Below are 26,565 nucleotides of genomic sequence, written 5' to 3'. Positions count from 1 at the left end.
TGTCCTTGTCTTATCTGTATGCTTTATTGGCATGTTTGGTTTAGGAAGTGGGGTTATAATGCAGGCAGTTACATATCTAATGTGAGTATCTGTATTTAAATCAAAATCATTATCTTTCACACAGGTGAGCGAAGCAGGTTATTTGCTTACAGCACTTTTGGTGTCAGTCATATTTTTGATCCATTTAGTTTTTGTTATTCATTTTTATTTACGATTACTGCTTGCAGCAGGACTTTCATCGAGATGACTGTACCTAATATGAGCATTTATAATTTTCTGGCTAGCTGGTCTAAAATACTTAGGATATTTTTGTAAAACTAAAATAAAAATATATTCTTGGTCCTTGATTAGTTTTCTGCTGTGATATTTGTAGGAGTTGTCTAGCCTGTGTGTATGTCTGGTCAATACACAACAAGGTTCATGTTTCCACAGACATTTTTAATCATACAGCAAATTGTTGAATGCTCCTATAAGGAGCAATGGACAAAGGCTACCAGGAAGGGTGACTACATTAAAAACTGGCGAAACACATGTGGGCTGAAACAAGGGACTAAACCAAAAACCACACCAAAATCAATGGGAGACTCCTATTGAGTTGGAACAGGCTTCAGACAGAGTATAAATGACTGTACAGGTATGGCACTTTTCATCTCCTTCCAGTTTCGCTTTGGTTTATAGCACATTATTTACTGGTAACATTCTTGAGCTAGATTAAAATTTATTGATTCATGTCTGACATAGAAAGGTCTGTTTGGATGCAAGCACTGATAGGAAAGCTGGACTGATGTTGCAGAGCTGATGGAAATGACATGCAAGTCACCTTATCCAAATAATGATTGCTTTCAGGATATTTCTTAAACTATTCTTTTACACAAAGGTGTATTTTTGTATGAATGCAGCAACTACTCAAGAGATCTGGTCAGGTTCTTTCCAGTAAACTGTTTTCTTTCAGGCACATGACTAAAAGTTGAAAATTGACCAGATTACCAAATCTATATTCTTTGCCAAGGAGTAACAGCAATGAGGGACCCCGACCCCCCCCCTGCCCCCTGCTGCTCCCTCAACCTTAGCATGGCCCTACAAATATAACTTAATAATTAATTCACTGCTAATATTGGAACTCGACTGTGAAAATGCTGCTTTCTGCTAGGAGAATTCAGATGCAGTAAACGCTGCTACAGCAAATGGAGTGTTTCTGTTGGGATATGCTATAAATGGGGTTTAGTCAGTTCCCACTGGAGCCATAAGTTTAGGATCAGATCCTGCTTAATATCATATTTCTCCTTCTCGTGATACTTATTGACTGTAGCAAAAAGGACAGCTATTTAAAAACCCCCACCCCTTAAAAATATATGGACTTGCTTATCTAGAAAATCTTGGTATTGCTGGAATTTTTAATTTTCTGCCCACATTTGTAAAGGACTTAGAGACTCCCTAACAAACTTAGCTTCATATATAGATACTCTCCCCTTTTTAGTTCTATTGTGTACTGAAGAATAGGACACTTAATTAAAAAATCCTAACAGCATAAAACTGTGGAGTGTTGTCAGCAGTTGCAGAGAAAGGGCCAAATTCTTCCTTTCTTACCCTGGCAAAACTCCCATCAGTGCTATGTTCTTTATGAAGCTTGAACATGTATTTTAAGACCCCACCAATAATAAAGAAATTGTTTTACTCTTTCTTAAGTGTTTTCCTGCTGGCTGACAGCAGCAATCAGAAAGCTGCATGCTCTTAGTTTTTCTAGTCATAAAATAAGAATAAGATAAATAAGATAAAATCCTAAATGTTTCAAAAAGCTGTAAACAACTCACTTCCGATATGAAAGCTGTGCAGGAACAATCTGTCCTCTTCCAAGCAGGACTTTGAGTTAAACTATAGGGAAAGTTCTGCAGCCTTTTAGCTTTTCCCCAGCCAAAGCTGTCAATAGTTAAAATATTATTTTTACCTGTAGAAGCACAATGAAAGGGCTTTTACAATCCAGATCTGTTTATACTCTGTAGGTCTAGTAACAAAACAAAGTTTCTCCTCTGACATGCCCAAATAAACAATGACCTTATTTCAAATTCCGCTCAATAAGTGTGTTAAATGCATAAAGTATTTTGAGTAAATGCCATGCAGCTGTTTGGTGGCTTGCAATTGCTGTGGTATCTCGTCTGCCTGTGTTCTGTGTACTGCTATAGATCCTGCAAGTGGACACTGCTATTTCTGACACATCGTGTCAGATTTTCTATAAGTCTACATGTTTTGTTCCAAGTAGATGAAAATAGTGAAACATTATAAATATTAGATAGTCTTGCTCCAGTGTGTGGTGCTGTAAATCTCTGGAGATTTACAAAGAGACAGTGACAACATGAATGCAGTTACACACGATACTACTTTATGAGCTAATTCTATAAAGCAGCATCTCAGCTGTGCACTGATAATAATTTTTCACGGCAACTTTTGGAATGTCCCATGAAACCTTTTAATAGATTAATTATTTGCTCGTCCCAAAATAAATTTGCACGTGTCTAGAATGAAACAAAAGGCCCACCACTGCTTCAGGAGGAGTTTTGCCTGAGAAGGAATTCAGAGTAGAACCAGTTGTTTTAGGGCTCAGAGTAAAATATTGAAATACAGTGATAATCTGCCAGGACACTCTGGTCTGGCTGTGCAACTCAACTGTATGAGCCCTGTGAAACTTTTGCACTGTCCACTGGTCTGTAAAAGTTCTAGGCTGGTGAAGGAGAAATATTTCTTCTCTGTTAGTTCAACAGGTGACTTTGAAATGACCTATGAATTCTTCCACTTTTGTCAAGCTGAGATCAATAGCTAGCATGGTTCTAGGAAAATACGTGTAGGTATTTTCTCAAGGCATGCTAATTTAAAAAATAAGATCTGGAAAAACACTTGTAGTGTTAGAGGATTCAAAGACTACTCAGAAAAAAAACAACTTTGGAATTGTTGTAGCAGCTGCTATAATCTATTATGTAAATCATCTGGGAATTAAAACAAAATATTTTGTAAGATAGTTTTTTGTCAAATAATAAATATGCTATCATTTACAGTTAATGTTTTTCCAGAGGTGTTATTGTTAACTGATGAAAGTGAAACCTCAGAGTACTCCTTATTTTGACTGATGAGGATTTAATATTTATTTATAGCTGTGCCAATGATAACACCCGTATATCTGTTCAAGAGAACATATGTTTCTCAAAATTGGGTGTTGGAACTTACACTGTTGATCTGTACCGAGTTATATTTGTCTTCTAGGTGTCACCTAGATACTCTCACCAAATTTTATCAGACATACTAAATTATGAAATACGTGAAAAAAAATCCCCAAAGGCATAAGTGTCTTTGGTCAGATTATTATTTACTTAATGTTCTTTTGTATCACCATAAAGCTCTCTGCAGAAGCTCGGTGGTTACTCTTCATTGCCTGAGTGTTGTAAACTGGCTTCTATAAAAACAAGAATCAGGCCCTTTAATTCATTTTGCCCTTCTATACAGGGCTGCTGGTGCAACATGTCAGATCATCAGCCTGTTGACTAAAGTACAGTATGATTTCACTAATGACTGGGATGCATACTGCAGATTACCACATTTTGCAAATTAGTGAGTAATCAAACAAACACCATAAAAATCAAGGATACTGCATAATGAAATATACTTTATTAATTTATTTTTACAACCATATATTAGCTTTAATTATTTGTGTTAGTAATTCATTGGATGCTAGCACATGGAGCTATGGAATGTGGGCTTTTCTAAAAAAAAAATGTTTTAGTATCCAAAGCCCCCATTGTAGCAGTCTGACACACAGTCCTTTGTGAGAAGGTGGCTGAGCACTTCCTTGAGTGGGCAACCCTCTTTCAGAAATAATCCCTAGGAAGGCCCTAAAGTCCTCAGGGCCAGCCCCATCCATCCTGGTGGAGATCCATCCTGGGGAGGACTGGCTGTCACCTTGGGAAGGTTGCTGCAGCTGGGCTTGCTGCTCACCTGTGTTTGCTTCAAAAGAATTGATGAAGAGAGAAAAACTCATGTTGGGCAGGTTAGGGCAGGATCCTGACTTGACTTGACCACTCATTGGAAATCTCTCTTTCTTGCTCCTTTACTCCCCTCCTTCCTTCTCCTTTCCTGGTCCATACTCAAGCCTAGACCACAAATAACACTAAACTATCTTTTACCCACCTTGTTTCTGGTGATGGACCAGGGAGTGAAAGCTTTTCTACTAGGTGACTGTTGCCTGCAAGGAGGATTTATCTCTGGGTTCCCCTCTGAGATGTCCACCTCCAGCACTGCCTGCTGCCCAGCTGGGCAGACATCATTCTTTTAATGTCTGTGGAATGAAATTCTGCTTCTCCTGAGTTCAGTTTGGGCCTCTGATGTGGAGGAAAACATCCCTTTAGGGCCTTAATTTCTTGCCATTCCTGTAAGAAAAGTACTGATTTTCAAAAGCATAAAGGTAAATATTGTGTGTATGTATAAAACCTACATGCAATGTGCACAGTCTTTGGTTTTTTTCTCACTGTACATTAAATTTTCTCTTCCATATACTAGCTTGTCATCTGGTATTTCCATAAACTCTCAGTTGTTAAAACCATTTCTCTTTTTTCCTTATATTTTAAGTTTGATCCATGAATGGCCTGTCAAGAGTTTTATATTATTGTAAGCTGAAGTTTGGATGGTAGCAGCGACAGGCCACTAACCATAATTGTGTTGCTGTTACCACTGTAACAAATTTGTGTCACTTAGCTATTTTGAAGCTTGGGAAGTATATAAAGGCAAATGTAGTACTGATGAATATTTATTATGCTGCTGTGGGATCTTAGGTTTAACCATGTTTTCCTCAGTTCTTCAAAACTGTCCCTAAAATTTAGCAGAGTGGATTATATCTCAAAATGGGTGACAACTGTGAAAAATCTTGCTGGAAAAATTATTTATGACTATGGATAATACTTATTTATATAATTTTAATAATAACAGTGTTAGGGATAGTTTTCTTGCAAAGCCTGGAGTAGGAGACAGATACTTGGTCTGACCTTAAGTCAGTACACCAGTATTTGACAAGATACTAAGTACAGTGTGAGGTACACAGATTTTCCTCATTTGACAATATTCAACTGAATGCAAGTTTATGCCCCAAGTATCTGTGTTTCTTGGTGACCTTATCAGAGAAAAGAAAGTTTTGGCCCCCTTGTATTCTCCGCAGGAGCAAGCCTTTTCTTGTATCACAGTCAAGGCAAATGAAGGTTATGTTCTTCACTGCTTCTGAGGCTGGTGGGGTATTATTAACCTACTTGAAACATGATTTTAATGTGTATAAAACACGCTAACAATTTCAATTTATTGGCAGGTCATTGATTTTTTTCCTTTTCCTTTTTTTTTTTTTAGTTAAGAATGAATATAGGTAATAAAAAATTGATAGGTGTGAGTCATAATGTTTCCCTCCTTTATTTCATGAAATAGTCTTTTTGAAATAGTCACAATCTAGAAGTAATTTTTTTTACTCCTGTTGATAATATAGTGTGCATTGGAGACTTGACATAATGTATTGTATTTTAGATAATTACAGTCTTCTTAGAAGCATAGCAGCCAGTATTTTTCACATATGGAGGACCTCTGTTAGAATGGATCTCTATTTTTTTTTTTATTTTCAGGTTAGTGAGAACTGCAGTTATCTAGCAGCTATTGAGTCACTACTAATGTTTGAGTGTGAACCATAAAGAAATGGTGAAGCGATTTCAGTGCTCTGAAAAGGAGCACTGTTTTCATGTGCTGAGTCTGACTGTCCATGGGTGTAGCTGGAACAAACTTGTCTGGTCAGACTTAACCCTTCAGAATCAATGCACTTAAGTCCAGAATGACTAAAGTTCAGCAATTTTTGAGGTTTAAGTAGAGGCTAAACAAACCCCAGATCATCTTATGACTTCTGCAAACAAACAACTGACTTTCATCCATTCAAGCCTAGCTAATGGTTGTGCTCTTTTCCTTGGCCAGTGAGTGTGTGCAAAATATGACTATTTTTGAATAAGAAAACCTCAGACATTTACACGAGAACATCTCTCAAGGTCATAAAGTATGTGTGCTAAAGACAAAAGGATATTAATTTGACCATAATTTGTGTGAGGGCTTTCAACAAGGCAGGCGAATGCATATTTTTAAGACTTTTTTCTCTAGTAATTTAATTTCTCAGGAAATGCTGACATTAATATTTTATTTTGAGCACTGGGGCGCTAATGGTATTACCCATGTTTCTCTTTACTCTTTACAGTACACTCAACACCAAACACTTGTTCCAGTGGCATATTTATCCCCTGGTATACGTAAAGTCTTCTTTTTCTTTTCTTTTCTCTCTTCTTTTTTTTTTCCCCCGTGCCCCTAACTTATAAAAAGCACCCATGTTTAGAAAGGCTGGAAAAATAACGAGATGGGGGACATATGAAAAACTGTGATTTTTCCAAGTGAAATTAGAAACAGGGTCTCTTTAACATGGAAATTTGATTTCTCTACAATTTGAGGACTCATTTCTGCAACTGTCACATATGTAAAATTTCCAGTGAAGTCAAAGAGGCCTTTGAATACAAAGAAACAGCACAATCAAGCTCTGAATATATATATATATATATTCCATATGCTTTTCTCTCTCTTCTAGTGATATACGTCATAATAATTTCATGCAGATAAAACTGTCATAATTTTAATTTATACAGTCCTTAAACTGTTTAAAAATGAAATTAATAAAAACAATTTCAGAGAAGAAGGACTCATCTTCATGAGAGCATTTAATTAGCATCTCCATTTTTCATTTTAAACTGAAATGGGAAATATTGCATTGTCAGGACATCCTTGAATAATCCTAGATATTTTGTTTGTTTGGAATGGCTTGAAATCACACAACTTTACTGAATTATAACCAAATAAATATATCTAAGCCTGAGGGCAGGAAGTCCTGGCAGCTGAGATGTAGGGAACCTGCCGTTTGTCCATACTAGATTCTTCTGTTCCCTTTTACTAATAAATCTAGTAGAAAGCTTTGTTTTCACTCTCTGCATGATAAATAAAGTCTCTGTCTATGGTGCCATATTAGTGCTTGGTACTGGTGCTTGTAATTCCACCTATTCTCATGGAGAGATGAGACCTCTGTGAACCAAACCTCATCAGGTCAGGTTTTGTTTGGGTTAGTGCCTGTTCCGAAGCAGGGAAAATATTGCATTTTGCAAGTATTATGGGATTGATGAATCGCACCTTGGCTTCATAAAGTCATCTGCAACAGTTATTTGAGCTTCCAGACCACCCACTTCAATTTTTGGCTTTTCACAGGGTCCAGTTTTGTTTTCTATTTACCCATTTTAAAATTCTGCCTTCCCCCCATCCCCACCTCAATCTCATTTATAAAAATCAGTCAAGAGGAGACTGTAAAAAGTCAGGGTAGTACCCTCTGCATGTTCATACAACTCTGTTTGGCTGAAGTCTTTCATAAACAATTTTTCTTGCATGATAGAGCATGTGCTGTGTGGCAGACATTTTTATGGAGTAGCCTAGGACAGGGCTAATCACATCACCCTGTCTCAGGTTTTGACCTTATCACTGTTGTGCACTGAGCCTAAAAATTGGACACTGGCAACCACATTGCAGGAAAATAAATGGGAGATGACATTTTAGTTAAAAAGAATAAGTAGATTTTATTTTATTGAAACAAAAGGTCATAGGACTTTTATTTATTGTTCTCGTGTGAGTGTAATTAAATAGCTACCATGTTGCCATGTCAGGCGAGTTAAAAAAAAAAAGGGAGGGGGGCAATATGAGTTGCCAAGCCCCAATTCGTGGTTCTGCAGCTGTTTTACATTCAGGCCTTTTAATGAAGCCAGTGGAAACTCTACCTGGAAAGCAATAAAGGAATAATATTCTTATGTGAAACATCATTTATAACATCTGTAATAAAGCAGGCTAAATCATACCTCTGCCATTTGAAATCATAAATAGTATGCTAGCTTTTAAAAGCAGCCTTTGTCCTTTTGAAATCTTTTGATGTCAGGCTGCTTTAAGAAAAGCCTAAGTGGACTCTTCTGTACAGTGGTTTGATTAAGAAAAAAATCATTACAGTCTTCAATACCTCTCTAATGAAAAGTAGTATATAAATGTGAGCCTGGTTATTCACTATTGGTATCAGAAATAGAAGAATTTGTTGATACAACCATCACTGTTTATGTATAATATAAATAAGGATATAATAAAATAAGCTATTCTAAATTGATTATTTGCATTTTTTAAAAATATATTGATATGTATGTGCATGCATGTAGACAGGTGACATAATCTTTAACAAACTGTCATTAATAATGTAATTTTTCACAGATGCACTAAACCTCTTATTTCATAGATATATTGGCGCCTTTTACAGTGATAAACTGACTGTACAAAATGAGAGACAAGCTCTGGCAGCACTAGTAAGGATCTTAGTACAAAGTAAGAATAGGTCCTGCAAATTCAGAAACAACAACAGGTATTTCTGCAAATTGGAAAACAACAGTTACTTGCAAAATGCCAGGCTGCAGAGAGTGATTTGGTTTGGAAGACATATTGGCTGCAGCTTCCAATATAAAACCATTTAAACCCAATGTAATGCCAGACGGCCAAACACGAGCCACATGTGTGTGACCTGCACTGCCCTGGGAAACCTGCACACCACGGCCAGTGCTCAGGCAGCTTTTCTGGGGTGTTTGTGGTGAGCTGCAGAGGCAGGACCTGGAAAAGAAGCTCAAGTTCAGAAGAAATGGCTGCACTGTAGGGTGTTTCCTGAGTAAACTCTGACTCCAGTGAAAAATTGTCAAACCTTTCATACCCTTGTATTTTTTTCACACCACTCATTTCTGGCACAGGACTCCCCACAGCCCAGGCAGTTGGCAGCCAGGGTCACCCAGGTGTGTTCTGCCCATCCTTGCTCCAGCACTCACCTGGAGACCCACTGCTGTGAAGGGGCTTGTAAGGGGAGCTCTGGATAAAGACTGAGGCTGCTTCTGGTTGGGAGAAATGAGCAGACAAGGATTGTCCCAGCACCTGCCAATCAATCAAATTGAACACACAGACCAGTGCGCAGCCCTCGAAGCCCTTGACCATCATTTACACTAACAGAGTTATCTTTCCCTGATGTTGTCTGAAAGAAGCAGGTCCCAGATGTTACCTGCTTAATAATTTTCCCATTTCCCAAGGACAAAGCTCCCCGCAGCTCCTGCACTGAGGGCTGGGCGGACACCTATGGCGGGTCCTCAGAGCTTCACTGTGCCCCGACAGCTGACAGAGCACATTGAAAAGGCTGTGCCTCCTGTCCCCACTGCAAAGAAGGACAATTTTATTAAGGGTTGATCTTATTTTTTTCCATTTTTTCATAGGAAAGCCACAGGGCTCTAAACCAAGTATAAATGTAAATTTTGCTGCCCCTCTTTTTTTTTTTTTTTGTTGTGTTGATGTCACCTGCCAAAAAGCAGAAATAAATTATTTGCTCTGAATTTGCATCCCATGAGACATGAAGGTTTCAGAAGTTTGAGACAGAGCCTGCTATGTCTGCTCTGTTCATGTATGATGCACGGGGCAGAGTGTGGCTCATCAGGGTGATTAGTTGTAGTGATACAAGGATGCACATCATAATGTGGGGGCAATGGTAAGGTTTCCTTTTAGCTTTCAGTTTATTGTGTTTATTCGATTTCAGGATTGATGACTTCTAGAGCCTAATTCTCATCTCACAGACCTGATGTGGGTATTAAACACACTGTAATTGACCTCTTCTGATTTATAACAAAGTAGACTCAGATTCATTCTGAAATGGGCAGGCTTACCCACAACTTCCAGATGTTGACAATGCAATTAGTTCCTACATGGAAAGAAAGAGAGGTGTTTCTTCAAGCCCATCATAAATTTCCATGCTCCAATCCCTCTTTGTTTTAACTTTGCCCACATGCTGGTATGTCATGGTGGTAATTGGACATTTTGTTTTTTGAGTTACGTGGAGAATCTGCACCCAACTCATTGACATATAGACGGATAAGATGCCGGAAAAAGAGGATACCTCCAGCACAAGTGTTATAAATAATTGGTCTTAAATAAAAATATACGGAGAAAACAAAAACACTGCTATTAAATATAACTTTGCTGTCTGCAGTAGTACACAAGACAGATTCGCAACATTAATTATTTCCACCAGCTTTGAGCCTGAAATATGAATATGTCAGGTATTTAAATACTAATTTATTTAAAAAAAACTCTACTTTATTAAAATATCATTATGCATATTGGAAAGTTAAAAGTCAAAGCTATATAGCTGCTGAGGTAAAATTCACATTTATTGTCCACTGAATGTGATGGAAATTGAATTTGTCAGGAAGCTGATTGATATCTAGAAGTGTTTTGTTTTCAGTGACTGGCACTGCCGAGTTACAACCATCTATCATCTAACAGGTAATTAGTCAGATTTCTCATCATGAGCCTTCAATCCTGCTGTTTTATTATTGAAATACCACAAACCAGTAGGCATCTGAATGCAGATAAAGTTCTCTGTCATGGTCTTAAGGACAAAGACAACATTTTGCAACTCAGCTGTAGTAAGTTTGAATAAAAGTCACTGAAATATGAGGCATGACGTTAATACACATGGGAAAATGAGATCCTGGAAAACATCGTCAGTGTTGACTTCTTTTTTTCCTGCAAAACAACATTTAGTATTAAAAAGTTTAGTCTTGCAATGCAGAAAAATATTTCCTAGTGCATAAGGAAGCTAGATGAGGGAAAAAAACGTTTTGGACCTTGGGAGGACAAGGTGGAAATCAGAGTCTATCTCTCTGAAGCGCCATGTCCGTCTCTCCTTGTTGGTGGCAGATATCAGCTCCTCCCATGCAGGAGCCCCAGGTTCTTCCTGGTGGTTCCCAGAAAAGCCAATCCTGCTCCTGTATACATCTGTGGTGGCTCTCATTCTCCAAAGAAAACAATGGCACAACTCACTGAGTTTGGCCCCATTTGAAAGTGGACAGGAGTGGAGTTTGGGAGTCAGGCCACAGCTGACCCCAAGAGTTTATGTTTATACAAAAATAGCTTTGTTGGAGGGTTTTTATAAACTCTTCACATAGGGTTGAATGCATTTTGAACCATAAGCAAACTTTATTAAAAAAGGATAAAATATAGGATTTGATAACACAGTTGTTACCCTCATGACTGTGACAAACCCGCTTTTTTTTACATAACCACTTCTCCTCTCATGTCTTTGAAGTGTTCACTGTAGATGATATAACAGCAGTTGAAAAAGCATTATTAGCTAACGATATAAAAAAGTAAAAATAAACTTTTACTAGAGCTTCAGGAAAATAAGCACAATGAGCTGATTACAGTACCAAATGCGTTGCACTCCAGATTCTGACTGTGTACTCAGTGTCTACAATGAAATTGAAAATGTGTTGCTGTTCACTCATAAAATATTGCTTTTGTAACAGAATGCAATTGTATAAACTAAGATCAGTAAAAGCTTATTTAATGTTCGGTTTGGGGACTAATGTATCTAATCCAGCTGCACAACTCACTCATAGCACTGTGTTGCCAGCAACCTTGGTGGCTTCAGTCAAATCCAATTTTTTTAAGCTTAATTCTAATGTAAAAAAAAATATTAGTGGAAGTCTGTGTTCATAATATCCCAGCCCTCTATAATGTCAAGACACAACAGCCTTTAGTTCCTAATGAGTCATAAATATTGTTATTTTCTAGAGAACTTCCATTATCGAGTATTCAAATTTTATATACTTCTGTAATCCTGAGCTAGACATGATAATTCACCATAGCTGATAAAGTGTTCTTGGTTTATGCAACACCCCAGAAAACAATTGCTAAGCAAGTTAGCTAATCATACTAAAAAATGTTTTGATCCAAAATGTCAAAACATATCTAGAATGAATAAACTGTCCAGTGGGTTTCCTGTGTTTAATGATTCAAAGAATTTGACAGTAGCAGGATTTAAATCACAGTGTACATTGTTGGATAACATATATGTGAATATTGTATTACGGTATTTAATTTGCAATTGTTCCTTAAGATTATCTTGTGCTGCAGAGCCAAGTAATTTTGAATTATGAGTTTGTTGCATATGCTTGAGCTGACATTGTCACATGTGAGCAAGAGGCTGAGACATGATTAACAGTGAAAGAGAAGAGTTTGTATTAAAGAGACAGCTGAAATGTGAAGGAAGGTAGCTCTTGTTCCACAAACTAAGTTTGTTATGGAGGAAGACCAAAGCTTGAAAGTTCTGAATAACACCAGACTTTTGGGGAGAGTAAAATGGAATTTACACTTTGTGGCTGAGACCCATCTTTCAAGTAAATGCTCCCTGCAGAGAGGATCAAATAACCCCTTGATGGAAAATACAAATATAAACCTGACCATGAGCCACAACTTTTCTTTACTCTCCTTCCTTACAAGAGGTCTGTTTTACAGGAAATTTTGATAGCTTGGGTGCTTGGGCAGACCAGCCCTGTCAAGCTGTTTGTAAACAAATCCCTTATTTCTTGTGCAGTTACTCTACAGTCCAGCCCTTACAATCCATCTGGCAACAAAGACAAGCTCCTGTCTTGAGAGGATGCAGTGAAAAGAATGTGTAGATAGAGACAAGGAGTCAAACAGGAAATCAGTGTAATTGACAAAAAAACCCAAACTGGCAGAACATAAGGTGACTGTCAAAGCAGGGTGGAACATATTAGCAGTAATAAATAACCCAGAAATCTCACTTCATGGAAGCAAACCAATGTAAACACTGAAGACAGCCAATGCTAAACACTAATTAGATATAATTGCATCTTCAAAATGATTTAATGGATCGGAGAACCGTTCCCTGGCACTGCCCTCTTGGACACCTGGGCAGAGGCAGTCAGCTCCCCCTCCCAGGTCCCCAGGCTTTGCAAAACATCAGTGAGGAACCAGGGGCCAGATCAGGGAAACTGGAAGAAAGAAAAACTCTTCTCAGGCATGACTGACTTTGGAGGATCACATCTGACTCCAAACATGTCTTCCCTGTAGCTTCATCCATGGTCCTCTTTCTTGCACAGAGCCAACATAACTCCTGGTCCATTCAACTGTACCTGGAAAGGCTGGCTGCTCCTGGAACATGTCAGGGGATGCTGGGCCACAGAGCAACAGCAGAAGTTGGGATTTCTCTATGTTACTACAGATTAAGAAGGTTCTTGCAGAACATTTCTAAGTGATAGGTCACAGGCTATGTCAGGATTGCTGAATATTTGCAGATGTGAGTTACAGTCTCTGTCAGTGCAGTGAGCTAGTCACATGGGATGGGAGTCTTGTGTTTCAACACGTACTTTGAAGTAGCTTGGACAAGTGGCTGATGTGTTTGCTGACTCTGGCATTGTATGTTATAATTTAAACTATTTGATTCTGCTTCTGGCTGTGCCTGTTCCTTTCATGAGCAGTTAGGAGTTTAAATTTAAGGAGACCCACCGTACCAGCATTTTGTTTCTTGCTTTACTTTTCTGTCTCCCATCAGGCAAGTACCCAGCTGAGGGCAGGAGACCAGGGCTGACCTCTAGTGAAATGTCAAGATGTCTTATTCTTAAGCAATCACCTTTGGACAGTTGCTACATGAACACAACATGGTCTCTCCTAAATGGCTGTTCACCATCATTTGCATCAATAGCAGCTCTGCTGGTCTCTAAATGGAGCAGCCCTGGGCAGCTCAAACCACCTACTCTCTTCTCCCATCTCCTCTGTGTCTGTGGTCTGTCTCCAGGCAGTAGTGTTCGTTATTCCCACAGGGCCATCTTCTGTCTGGCTCATGACCACCAAGAGGTCTCTGAGCCCCATCGCTCAGGGGACTTTGGCCAGTTACTTCCCAATGTCTTGCCAGCCAGCCTGGTGTCATTGGCACAGCATGGGCCATGGTGGAATGCAAAAAGAGGCTACCCTGACTTTCTGCCCTCCCTTCATAGTCTGCTGCCACAATCTGACACTGCAGTGGCCTCCAGACAAACCCCTGTACAGTCATAATTTAACAGAATAGGAATTTAACAGCCAATACTCTCAAACCTCCTCACTTTTGGTGCTTTGTGGTATTTCTCTCTCTGTGTGGATGAATAACATACTTACAGCCTTATTTAGACGCAAGTGCAGAATAAATGGGAGTGTGAATAAAGTGTAGCGATCAAATAGGAGGTGACAGATTACAGAGGTCTGGTGGAACAAAAGTGACAGTGGTGGAGGGTCACAGGAAAGGATTCTTCTTGTCTCTCAGTTTTGCATTCATTTTGATAGAGACAAGATAGATTTTGAAATGAAGTTTCAAAGCACCAAGTCTTTAGAAGGAATGCTTGGAACAGATTATTTTCCTTTTGATGTTAGTAGATTAATTAAACCACTGAAATCCAAAGTGAAGGGTAAAGTCAAGCCTACCATCAGGAGTAAGCATGTGCTGGCAAGTATATAATGTGTACTTTTCTCTCACCTTTCAGTTACAATTTTGGCTTCCTGTTTAGAGTGATGATGTCCAGGCTGTTGTTTCAGAAGATCCAGCAGCCATGTGCCAGTGCCAGAGCAGGACACATCTCCTAGTGCTTTGCCAGGTAAAAGCCCCATGTGTTCATCCTGCACCACCAGAGGTGTGTTGGGGTGGCCAACCAGCATCACCTGCTGATACAGCTCTCCTTCCCCTCACAGGGAGAAAAGAGTTTCCCCATTGTGAAGGGACATAAGGGGGCTTGAGGTGCTGATTTTTTCTTCTGTGGGTTTGAGAAGTGCTCACTTCCATCCTTGCACATCCCCCCCACCTCCAGGCACCTGAACCAAATCCTGTAAAAAGGGCAAGGTTGCAAGGTGCTAAATACCTGGGGCTTAGCTAATACTCTTGGGGATAATGATAACTGACGTATTCACAGAAAGGAATTCTTTAAAGTTCAGTGGCTGTAAAATGGATAATATATTAATGTTTCAGTATGTTTATTAAATACTTAACAATGTAATTTTTTAGACTATTCTAGCATTGCTATCTTTTTGCATGTGCTTAGTTACAATTTTAAACAACTACAAAACAGTGACATGTGGTACTGAAGATTTTCTAAGCATCCCAAAGCAATATATGTGTGTGATATATGACATCCTTCCATAAATCCTAAATTTACACAGTATGCTAATGCTTGATTCCATAATTTCTTTTAAAAATGATTATACCCTGCTGCTAAGAGCAAAGGCATACTAAAATCAGTTTTCTATGCTTTTCCAACAATGAAATGCAAGCCAGCACACCACATAACCAATACTTACCATATGTTAGAAGATAATCCAGTAGGCTTCAGACACTGACATGATTTGCTTAAATAAAAATCCCGTTTTTAAAGGCAGTAACAACAGCCTACCATTTTTATTATTCCTTTAGTGACCTACTATAGAAACACTAATATTAAATATAAATATTTTTCCTGTAAATCATTCTAGTCTATTTTCATTGCCTTTAATGTGGGATGGCAGTGGCTTAGTCGATAGGCTGGGGGAAAAAGAGCTGCAATTAAATCATTGGGCTTTTCGAAGAAATTCTCAAAACCAGAAAATATTCATCAGATCAAAAGGAGCCTAAAGAGCAGCTTCAAGATTTCTCTGGTATATTGGAGATGAGATGAAACAGTTCAATTTGGTATTAAAATAATTAAACGTAGTCCAGAAAAACAGCTATAAAATATTTTTGTAGAGCACTGATGTCTCTTAAGTGCAGTTCATTGCTTTCTCATTCTGTGCTAAATGAGACTTAATATTAAGCACATGCTTAAGTATTTGCAAATTTGGGGTCTAAGGAGAGAAAATGTGAAATGCAATTTTTTATAGTGAAAGGAATGAATGTGCCTGACAGGTTAAGATTAAGGCTCTATGCACTAATGTGGTATCTTTCATTGTTACAGAATGATAAGAAAATAGAAAAATTGCATGTAGAAAGTAGAAAGTAGCAAATACATGAATTCCTTTTTTTTTAACCACATTCACCAGGGAAAACATGCTTGATCTTAAGTACTACTTATAGGTGAAAAAAAAAATTAAAGCTGAGATACTTCCAATTTTCCCCAAATCATTAGGACATTGGAGTTGCACTCTTGGCCCGGTGAAGTCAGTGATAAATGAAAGACCAGACTATTTCTCTCACACTGTACTTTTAAATACTGCTATCATTTCAAGTCATGTCATTACATGATCCTCAGTAAAATATATTTGTACCTGTGAGGTAGTGCTTTATATTTCCTTGTAATGCAAAAATTATGTAATAAATCTCAGCATACTGGATTTTTTTTAGTCCAGTTTCTTCAGCTAGAGGTATCTGAATTTCTGGTGCCCTTTTTCTTGGACCATACTATTCCAGTTGGAGTAGTGGCTGGTTTTATTGAGTGATGGACTGAGCAAAACCAGTAGTTATGGGGATGCAAGGAGTATTCCCAATGGGAGCATTTGGCAGTACATAGAAATATTTGTAATAGGAGGATCTGGCATGTTTCCAGCATCTGCAAAAAAATGTAGACTCCTCCTTTACTCCCAAAATATGCAAAGGGTTTACAGCCGAGAACAGAGAAATGTGGGAACTCCACAACTTGACACGTTGATCTGATCCCAAATTGCCCACAACTGTCTACGTGCTTTGGAATACCCTCTACAAACCCCAACATTTGGATTAAGTGTTCGTTAGTTCTTTTTCTAATTAATAGCAGAGTGGATTATTTTGTTCATTATGTAGTTAGCTATTTATTGGGCCAGATCTTCAGCTGGGGTTAATCATCATAACTATTGATCTCGATGGAACTTCCCAAATTATATCAGTCATAGTTTTGGATATTTGATTTTATGTCATTTTATAATAACACAGTGGAAATTACAAATAGAAATATATGTTTAAATATTTATAGGTATATATTTAAATTTTGAATTTTGATAAGTACAATAAATTATGCACAGAAATCAATTTTGGACTAGATTTTGTAGGAAAAAAAATACGATTCATTCTTTTAGCTGCTGATTAGTAATTTTTTGCAAACATACTTAAAATTACTGAGAAGATTTTATTAAGGCATAATCCCATTGAAATAAATAGCTACATTATGCAACAGTAACTAGCCAATAATTTTTATTTTTTTTACATTTGGAAAATATCACCGGTTATCTCAACCTTCTGTTCAGTCAAAGCTTATGTTCATTTTATTGTAACCTACTTTAGAGATAAATCAAGCATATCCTTCTCCTTAGTATTGGAAATTAGATTGTACTAATTGTTCATAGCCTTGGGTTATAAATGTACACCCTGGGAAAAAGGGCCAGCAGAGGACGCAGAAAATGATATGACTGTCCAATGGTAGGATTATTACATTTGAGAAAATACAATGGTACCAGAATCTCAACAAAACTTATGACATGAAGACCTGGATGCCACTTTCAGAACATTCAAACATGTTGCAGTAAATCCCAAATCCTGCCCTGGCAGAAATGCAGGCTGGGCACACATTTCAAATGAATGAATGAACTCATACATGGCAATGTACTAGAATTCAGGGAGGATTTTCAAATGTACTCAGATTCCTAACTCTCTTACTAAACCAAACCACCTAAATACCTTTAAACATTGTCTGTTTGCACTATTTACTGAAGGACTTGTGCACTTGTAGCCTAAACCTTCACTTAGTTATCCAAAGATATATGCATCTGTTAAACTTTGAAAGTGTAAGGAAATTCTGGCTTGAATAGTAATTTCCAATAATTATTGTATTTCTTTTTCCTGTTGTTCATTCTCTGAGTGTAGGAAGAGCCTTGGGATGGTGAAGATTATCTACAAACTTGAGGAGAGGGAGTAACCTCCACACACACTATGCAAAATGGGGCTGTAGTGTGGCTTCTAGAGGGCATCTGAGGTAGCATAATTATATGCCAATGGGATAGTCTCACTTTCCAAAAAGGTGATTGATTTACAGCTTAATGAACCATAGTAAAATGAAAGCGTGTCCCCCATAGTTACCTGTATCATGCTGTCATAGATGAGACTGATTAGTCAAGTAGACTGAGAATATTACTGGCAAACTCCTGTCCCTGCATTTTTGTCACACGAGGATTTACTCTTCCAGCTGCTTTTAATGAGAGTTGCCTGGCTAAAGCCTAGTCTGCTCTTGAAGATCTTTGTGTGGAAACAAGAATTATTCTAGCTATGAGAGAATGGCTCAGAAAGTTGTAAATTAAAGGTGATTGGATAAATATTGTGCATTTCCCAACCCATAGGCAAGATGTAGTACTCTAGTATGGAAGGTATAAAATTGATTTCAAAGTATGATGTAGAGACAGTGGTTAAGAATGTATAATTATAACAATAAGATGTTGTAGGAGGTTTGAATAATCTTGCAATATGGTGTATATCAAATGTTTCTTATGCCACTTTCTTCTTATTTTGCTGTCTGTACCACGATATTTATACTTGTTTTACAAACAGATTATCACTGAATTACCTAGTAGTAGCTATAAAACACATTGTATAGATGCAGGTTCCTCCTGGTATTTGTGGGCTGTGATCCTGCTGTTCATTGCACGGTCAACTGTTGGAAAAGTAGTTCCTGGAGAGTTTCAGCAAGCCTCTCTGTGTGCAAAAATGGCAGCTTCTGAGGTTTACTATATACATGGAAATAGACTGTGGTTTGTACAGGGGCAATACCCAACCTAGAAACACAGTACTTTAGTATCAGTGTGGAAACACCTTGCAATCACCTATGTATATGAGGCTTCTTTCTGCTTCTTGATTTCTGGGTGTTCTATAGAAAAGTTGAAATACACTCACTGGGTAGATCTTCAGTCATCAGTCCAAATGCAGAGCTCAGTTACAGTCATTTTAATCCCTGGGAAAGAAGTTGTGTCCAGTGCAACTCCTGAAGAGCAATAGAAGTATCTACCAGCAGAAGAAATTCCTTTTTGCAGAAGACAAAAGTTTCCTGAGAATCAGCTCAAGGATTTGTCTACCTGTACAATGTTTGTTGGCTTTATTAGCAGAACTTCCTCAAGTAGATTCACTGTATGCTGGCAAAAATGTATTTTGTCAGCACAGTTTCTGCTAGTTCCCAAAGTGGAAAAACTATGCTGACAAAAGGACATTTATCGACAGAATGAATGTTTGACTTCATAATATCACCAAAATTACAACTCCTGTCTGACAGAGATACAGCAACTAAAAAGTCAGCTTTCCTGTGAGCTTCTACTGGAAGTACACAGTATCTCAGGAATTATCTTTCCTTCCAATAACAAGGTGCATCTCTCGTGTAGTCTTTGTTGCCATATACACTTAAGGTTCTTTATTTGCCATTTTAAAACCAGAGGAAAGCAAAAGCCCTCAAACCCGAATCCTGCACTTCAGACAGCTCTTTCCTTATGGAGAAGGAGGAACATGGAGCAGAGGAGACAGCTGCCATGAATCATCTTCCAGTCTGCACCATCCAAAGCTCCTTGAATGGTGCAAGAAGGGTTGCAGCAAGATTTATACAGAGGAGTTAAGATAATGCCACAGATAACCAGAAAAATGACTTTTCTCTCAGAGATATCTGTGGTCAAACTGATACAGATGTGCTCACATCTTAAACACAGAGCCATCTAATTTCTTCAATTTATATTTTCTTAATACATCAATTGAAAGGTGTCTGACCCTTATAGGCTGGGACTGTTACACAGCTACTCTGGAACTGTTCAGTTTAACTGGTCCTTGTTCAATAACAACCTTGCTTATAGAAGCAAACAGCTTGCTTTCTTTCCTCCAGAAAACCTTGTCCTCTCATGTTTCTTAGCTTACCTGTCATTACATGAAAGATCCATGTTCACTGTACGTTCTGACACAGCTTTCTCAATAAGCACCATAGGCGACTGTACAGCCATGGAAAGGCTCTGTGCTGTATCTCGTACGACTGTCACACGAGAAACTAAACTGCTAAGTATGGTAGCCACACTTCAGTTGGCATGCTTTGAACATGTGATTGCCATCATTTCACATAAAGCCAGGCAATCAGCAGGAGTTCTAATCATTACTACATAGTTTATTTTCACACTATTTTTCATATAGTATGTTATTTTGGAATTTGTATCGTTGAATGGGTTAGTAAAGATTAAATTAGACAATGTAATGATAATCAGGACATTGTGCTGACTGTAGAAGAAGTAATTTGATTCTTTGAGAATTTGACAAGGGGGAGGGAACAAGAACTAGAAGTTTAAAGTAACTCCGAGATTTGAGGAGGATGGAATTAAACAGCAAAAGCAGAAGACTGAAAGAGGTATAACTAGCTGAGAAGGAATTAGTTGAAAAATAAAAGAAAGGTTTGAAAATCAAAATTGAAAACAGCCATTTTACATTTTTAATTAAAAAGTAAATGTTACATTAGACAGTCTTCATTACATATGAAAACAGAAACAGTTTGGGCAGATTTAAAAGTGTAGATAGAGGGTAAAACTGAAAGCAGCAAAAGGTAAAGAAACCCAAATAGAATTAATAAAATAGAAAGGGAAAAAGCCCTAGAGGAGGAATTAATACACCTCTGTTTCAGCATTAGCACTTTCAAGGAAGCTCTAGCTGCCTGTCAGAGCCCCACTGGAATCAATGGGTTACTGTATGGGTGTGGATATCAACCAGTTCTCTGCAGTTTGCAGGCTCTTGGCTAAGATGTGAAGCTATCATCACCTTAACCACTGTGCTTGTATGTTATATCACATTTCCCCATCTGGATTCTGTTTTTTTGTCTCTTAAACCAGCAGCCTCCTTGGAGCAGGGACTGTCTCTTCTGAATATTCAGCACTTAGCACAATGAAACCTTGATCCTGACTGCAATTTAGAAGAGTAATAACTATTTCTAATGACATTGGGTGTAAAGATTTTCAAAGCCAAGCAGAATTCAATTGCCAAAAACACTGAACTGGCCCAATATAATTTGGGGGTTATTTTAATCATTCTGTTCCAATATTTAAAGTTTCTGCATATTTCTGCTAACACTTGTGTGAAATCCAAATGTTTAGAAAATGGTATTGATGGTGTTTGAAAATACATGCAAAAATTTTTATATAATGACTCACTAAGTATAGATAACGGATCTCTTCCGCTTCGAAAGACTTTAGTCAGTCATGGGGTAGAGATGATGCTGTTTGAATTAGATCTCTTCTTACAGAAAGCTGGCAATGCAGATGACCATTGTAAACCCTCCGTGTGCACTCATCCTACACACAAAACTACTATTACTGGTGCTTATGGTGCAAAGAGTGTGTTTCAAAAGTCAGAAATTGTTTGCAACTGTGTTCCTTTTCCCAAGACTGCAAAGAGGAGTTAGTTTCAGGATCCTGAAGTTCTGGGGTAACCAAGATAATATAAATCTGAAGAATTTGAAAACAGGCATATTTTGAGCCCTCTCTCTTGGTACAAAACCACTCATAAGTATTAGTCACTTTTGAAAACTTTGGCCTAAGCTAACCACAGATGTTGACAGAAAGTGACATACATGCAGCTCATTGAATGAATTTAGATACATCTGTAGAAACACTTTTTTCTTATTGTGTAAGCAATATATTTGATATTGACAGCACCTTTTTATCCCTGGACAATGACATTGTTCTTTAACACTGGAGATTATCTATATATGTCGGATAGTTAAGGTCCTTTCGGGAAACTAATGGAGATATTTAGTTAAGAGCCATAATGGGTAAAAGAGAGATCCTCCCTGTGACTTTTAAATATGGACCAGCATGCTTATATGAGTCCTGAAATGCACATTAATTTCACATTTATGACTACATCTTTTTCATTTGGAAGTCAACAAGAAAATGTTGAATGAATTGAGGAAAAAAGGTAAGTGTTATCTCAAAACTATCCATGCTGCTTTTATGGTTTTACAGAATCTGTAGGTTTAAGTGCTGTTACAAGAACCAGCAGTACCTAAGAAAAAGGCCATGGAAACTCCGCTCTGAATGTGCCTCTAAGCACATCTAAGACACCATGTGCTTACAGGCAAGCAGAGTAACCTGGCAGTAGCTGAGTCTAGGAGGTACAATTGTGACTTTCTCTGCCCAGCAGCCTTGCTGTTTTGACATACGACTGTACTAATACTACCATCTCCCTTCAGATCCCTACATCTGGAGAAGGGCATAAGCTAGATCTGCTTTGACTTAATGCATAAATATCAATTTTTAAGATGCTTCATTCACATGGGCACAATACATAGTGACTCAACAATGTAAAAATTATGAGATCATGATTTGTGTCATTCAAGACATGGTATACAGGTAATTCGAGAAAGCTGAAGACTGACAAAAAACATATGGGTAACTCTTAAAACTGTTTGTTATTAGCAAGAGAAACATGGTAAGCCACTGGGGAGACCTGACTGAATCTACATTTTTGTGGAGTAGTTGAAGGTGTGTATCTGGACATGCTGAAGCAAAACCTTACACATATGGCTAGTATATTCACATATGTTGACCAAAATTTTCAAATACCTAGCGTTAAAATTTAGTCCTAAACTGCTATTAAGTTTCCTAATAATGCATGGCTATTTACCCCATACTCATAATTCCCTGCTGAAGTCAGAGCTTCCAGTTGGGCACTGCCTGTGAATAATCAAGCAATTTTATTTAGAAATCTAAATTTGGATGTAATAGTCTTAATGCTGTAGACATCTATCATGGTGTTTGTTTTATTTGCATGTTTCTCTGTTTGAAATTTTAATTGTTCTAATTTATGTTGCAATAAAATTGGTTTTGCATTTAAAAACTTGTCTTTGGAGAGATCAGTATAAGCAATAGGTCTAGAAAAGGTGATCTGAAAGCTCTGGCCAACCCGGTGTCTTCTTACAGGCAGCTGTATTTTTTTTTCTGACTCGTTTTATATGATATGACACAAGTGGTGATCTAGAGTACACCCTGTACTTCAATTGGTCAAAAAAAATTATGATTTGTTTAATGGTATAATAACAGGGACAAAATCTTAATGAGTCTTCCTACAGCTTTACACATTGACTTCACAAGGGATTTTCATGGTTAAGGCACAGGAGCTGTGGGCCACACAGGTCAAACCGTATCTTGTCACATATGGGAATACAAAGCACCTCTCTTTATATTTTGCTGGAGTTGATTCAAATTCACTGTGGTCCACATATGAAGAGCAGAACTTGATAATAGCTGAGCTGTGACAGGAAACACTATCAGTTCTGTGAGTGCTAATAGGCATGAAGCAATGGGGCAGGCCAAAGCCTCTATGTCATCAGCTCTGTGGGAGCAGGCTGGCCCCTAGTGAGAGTCCCCAGTCACTCACTGCCTGCACAGTCACCAAACCACTGTGATCATTGCTGAGGGATCTTTGCATGTGGGGATGCTGGCAAATGAAGCCTTTTATATGTTGAAAAAATAAATGATTGACATCGGGTTTATAGGAAGATGTATTATCACTCTATTAGAAAAAGAACATCAGGAAAAACATGGAGAGTTCTTCTGTAGGAACTGTAGAAGTCTTGTGTGGGACTTGTCTGTTTTAATCCACTGCTGTGTTGGGATGAAAAAAAGGTAATTTTTGTCCCTATTCTTCCTTGTTCGTATCATTTCACCATCATGCAAACCCACATTGCTGTTGTAGGCTTTGTAGAGCAGAAAGGTGGGTCACTGTCATGTGGATGGCAAGGAGAGGGGCACAAATGGCTTCTGTGGACATTTGCATTTCTGGAGTCAAGGATACCAGTCTTTGCCCAGAACAAGCTCTGTTTTCTCTGGGGTTTACAGGGATACATAGGGATCTAAAAGGGTGCAAAGCAGTCATGACAGTGGCTCCAAGTGTTATTGCTTAGTAGGAGACTTGACCTGTGCATCGCAGAGAGGAGCATGAGTCAGGGTTTGTCCAAATGTCAGCGAAGCCTTGTCCTCTCAGCAACCCATCACCCTCCCTCCTCTGAGCTGGTTCAGCCAGGGTGAGTATCTTTTAGGGTACAGAGGGCACTAGTGTGAGTATTTTTTGTGTGAGAGAGCTGACGGGACTGTCTTATTTCTGAAATATCTGAATCCACAATGAGAAAATAAATCCTTCATTTCTTGCAAAACCAAATAGAGCCCTCATACTTTTTTATATTGGATACTGATGTAGTTTCATAAAATGGAGTTCTAAATTTAATAGTCTAACTCTCCATATTAAGACACATCTTTTTGCTTAATATGCAAACATTCAGGTAGATTTATATTAGATCCATTACAAAAAGTGGGGATAGGTAGTAAAGATTATATTGATGTACATAAGATAGAAGACAACAACACATGGAAAAAAAAGATATATGGCTGCCTGGAAGCACTGCAGGCTAACACTTGCTAACTTGCCACATGTGTACATCACATAAGCAGCTGAAAATATTTAATAGTGAAGGCTCACACATCTACAGTGCATTCAGTTTAGGGGGAAGTGTATGCAGCTGTTACAGATTTAAGTAGTATTTTCTTTTCCTGTTGGTGACACTGAAGCAAAAGAGTACCTATAACTGAAAGGTTATATTTTAAAGACAGAATGAGATATGACATGGAAGTTAAACGAGTATGAGGAAAACCACTGCATTCTCTCAAAGTGCAGACGTGGATTTTAACTACAGACAAGTTTCTCCTCTCTCTCTCTCTCTCTGACTTTCTTTATTTAAGGACTTTAAATGATTTTCCAAAATGAGCTACCTAACACAAAATTTAATTTATACTAACTGTAAATTAAGAGAGGACACACAAATTATATTTTGTGTACCAAAATTTTCAAATGTGCTATGCTTGTGTTAATTTATTTATTTTTCAAAATAACGATGGTTAAAGAATAAATATTGTTACTTATAATGCTTCCAGTGTCTTCAGAGCTTGCTCACTAGTCTTTTCATTTCCCATACAATCAGAATCTAATTTATTTATATAAAAGCATCCTCCATAAAAAGTAGTGCAAAATGCTTTACAGAGAGAGATAAAGAAAAGAAGGAATGTTTTACACAGACTGCTACAATGACTTTCAAGGACACAAAAATGGAAAACTATCTCTGAGGATAGAGTACAATGTACATAAGAAAATCGGAAATAAAGAAAAATAGCAGCAGAATTACTTTTGAAATATAGATTGAGTCTGAGAGCCAGAAAAGAAGGAAAAAGGGAAGGGAAAAGAATGGAAAGGAAATGAGTTGAGTAACAATAAAAAAAAGAAAAGGAAATTGGAAAGTTTTCAGATGAGATTTAAGAACAAAGACATTTCCGGGAGAGGGAGATAAGGCAGGAGTACAAAAAAGGGGAAGAACATCCATACGGTGTAGGAAATCACAAAGGAAAGAAGAGTGGGTTAGTTTGCAGTCAACCAATCAAGGACTTGGAAAACTTGGGTACAGCTGTCCGGATGCTTTTTGTCTCTCTCGAATTTCTTACCTGTAAAATGGAACACAGGTTAGATGATGAAGCATGAGGGTCTGGATGCAAAAGGCTTCTGGGAGAGAAGCCTTGAAGGGACTATGGAACAGTTGAATAGAGGTCAATAAAAGTAAGATATGTTGATTTTCCCTGGTGAGATACAAATGTGCATGTTCTTTATAGTCAACTAGTAAATTATTTTGTAGCAAATCATAAATAGTAGGAAAGGGCTGTGACTAAGCCAACAGAGGACAGAGGGGAGGACAAATAGAACTGTGATATTTAGAGTAGATACAGTGATAACAAAGATAGAATTGACAATAAGAAGCCCTGGAGGGAGAATAGGGAACAATGAATTTTAATGAAGATGAAAACTTCCTTCAAGGGAGCTGGATAGATAATTTTGTTGTAACAAAAGCATACCAGGAGAAAAAGCATACCAGAAACACTGAGCCAAATGTAGCCTTGTATTATGCCAGCTTTTATACCTATCTCCTCAATGTGTATTCTGAAGAGAAGGAAAATCATCCCATGGAGAAGCTTTGAGAGAGAGGTGGCCTACAGATTGGCCAGCCTTGGATGAACTCACAAGGGTAAAGGTGTGGAAGAACCTATCTGAGACAGGCAAAAGTTTTGTTCCTCCTGTCAGGAGAAGTGAATGATGAGGAACAAATGTGGAACAATGATTTGCCCTTTTGCAATTCTCCCTTGAGGTTTTCTCCTCCTCTCCCCCTGGAGTGCTCAGAGAATGGCTGTCCTGCCCCACCTGCCAGTGTTTGCACAGGACCCTGTGAGCTGCCTTGGCTATAATGACACGTGATTTACCTTTGTGGTATAATAAACAGTGATGTAGTCTATACCACGTATTTAGTAAGATGAACCAAATGAAATGGCTTTCTGATGCAAGATCTTAAAATGTACTGAGAAGATATTGAAACTTCCAAGAAGAACAACTAGAGCAGAAGAGCTAAAGCAGAGTGAAGCTGTATGACTCAAGAAGTAAATTTCACCAAGCATTCAGGGAACTGAAGTATCACTTCAGATCACTCTTTAAGCTATACTTGTACTGTACCCATTTGGAATACATTTTAGTCTGCTGCCCAAATGCTATGAAGTACCATAAAATCTGCTGTACTCACATAACATAATTCATAAGCATGGTGGATC

The 26,565-nt window shown here is 38.0% G+C and overlaps 1 long non-coding RNA gene across 2 annotated transcripts in view; it reads left to right on the top strand.

The window, feature by feature from the left end:
* The window catches only part of LOC135419673 (uncharacterized), a 65,573-nt gene that overhangs the window by 3,511 nt on the left and 35,497 nt on the right, over positions 1-26,565 (top strand). The window contains exon 2 of one of the 2 annotated variants that reach the window (XR_010433089.1): positions 14,475-14,585. The exons of the other annotated variant lie outside the window; for it this stretch is intronic. This is a non-coding gene — a long non-coding RNA (uncharacterized LOC135419673). The remainder of the gene's footprint in view (positions 1-14,474; positions 14,586-26,565) is intronic. 2 annotated transcript variants of the gene reach the window in all.

Source organism: Pseudopipra pipra, chromosome 10 (assembly GCF_036250125.1).
Source record: "Pseudopipra pipra isolate bDixPip1 chromosome 10, bDixPip1.hap1, whole genome shotgun sequence".
In the NCBI taxonomy this organism is placed as follows: Eukaryota; Metazoa; Chordata; class Aves; order Passeriformes; family Pipridae; genus Pseudopipra; species Pseudopipra pipra.
This window is presented reverse-complemented; position numbering and strand designations above follow the sequence as displayed.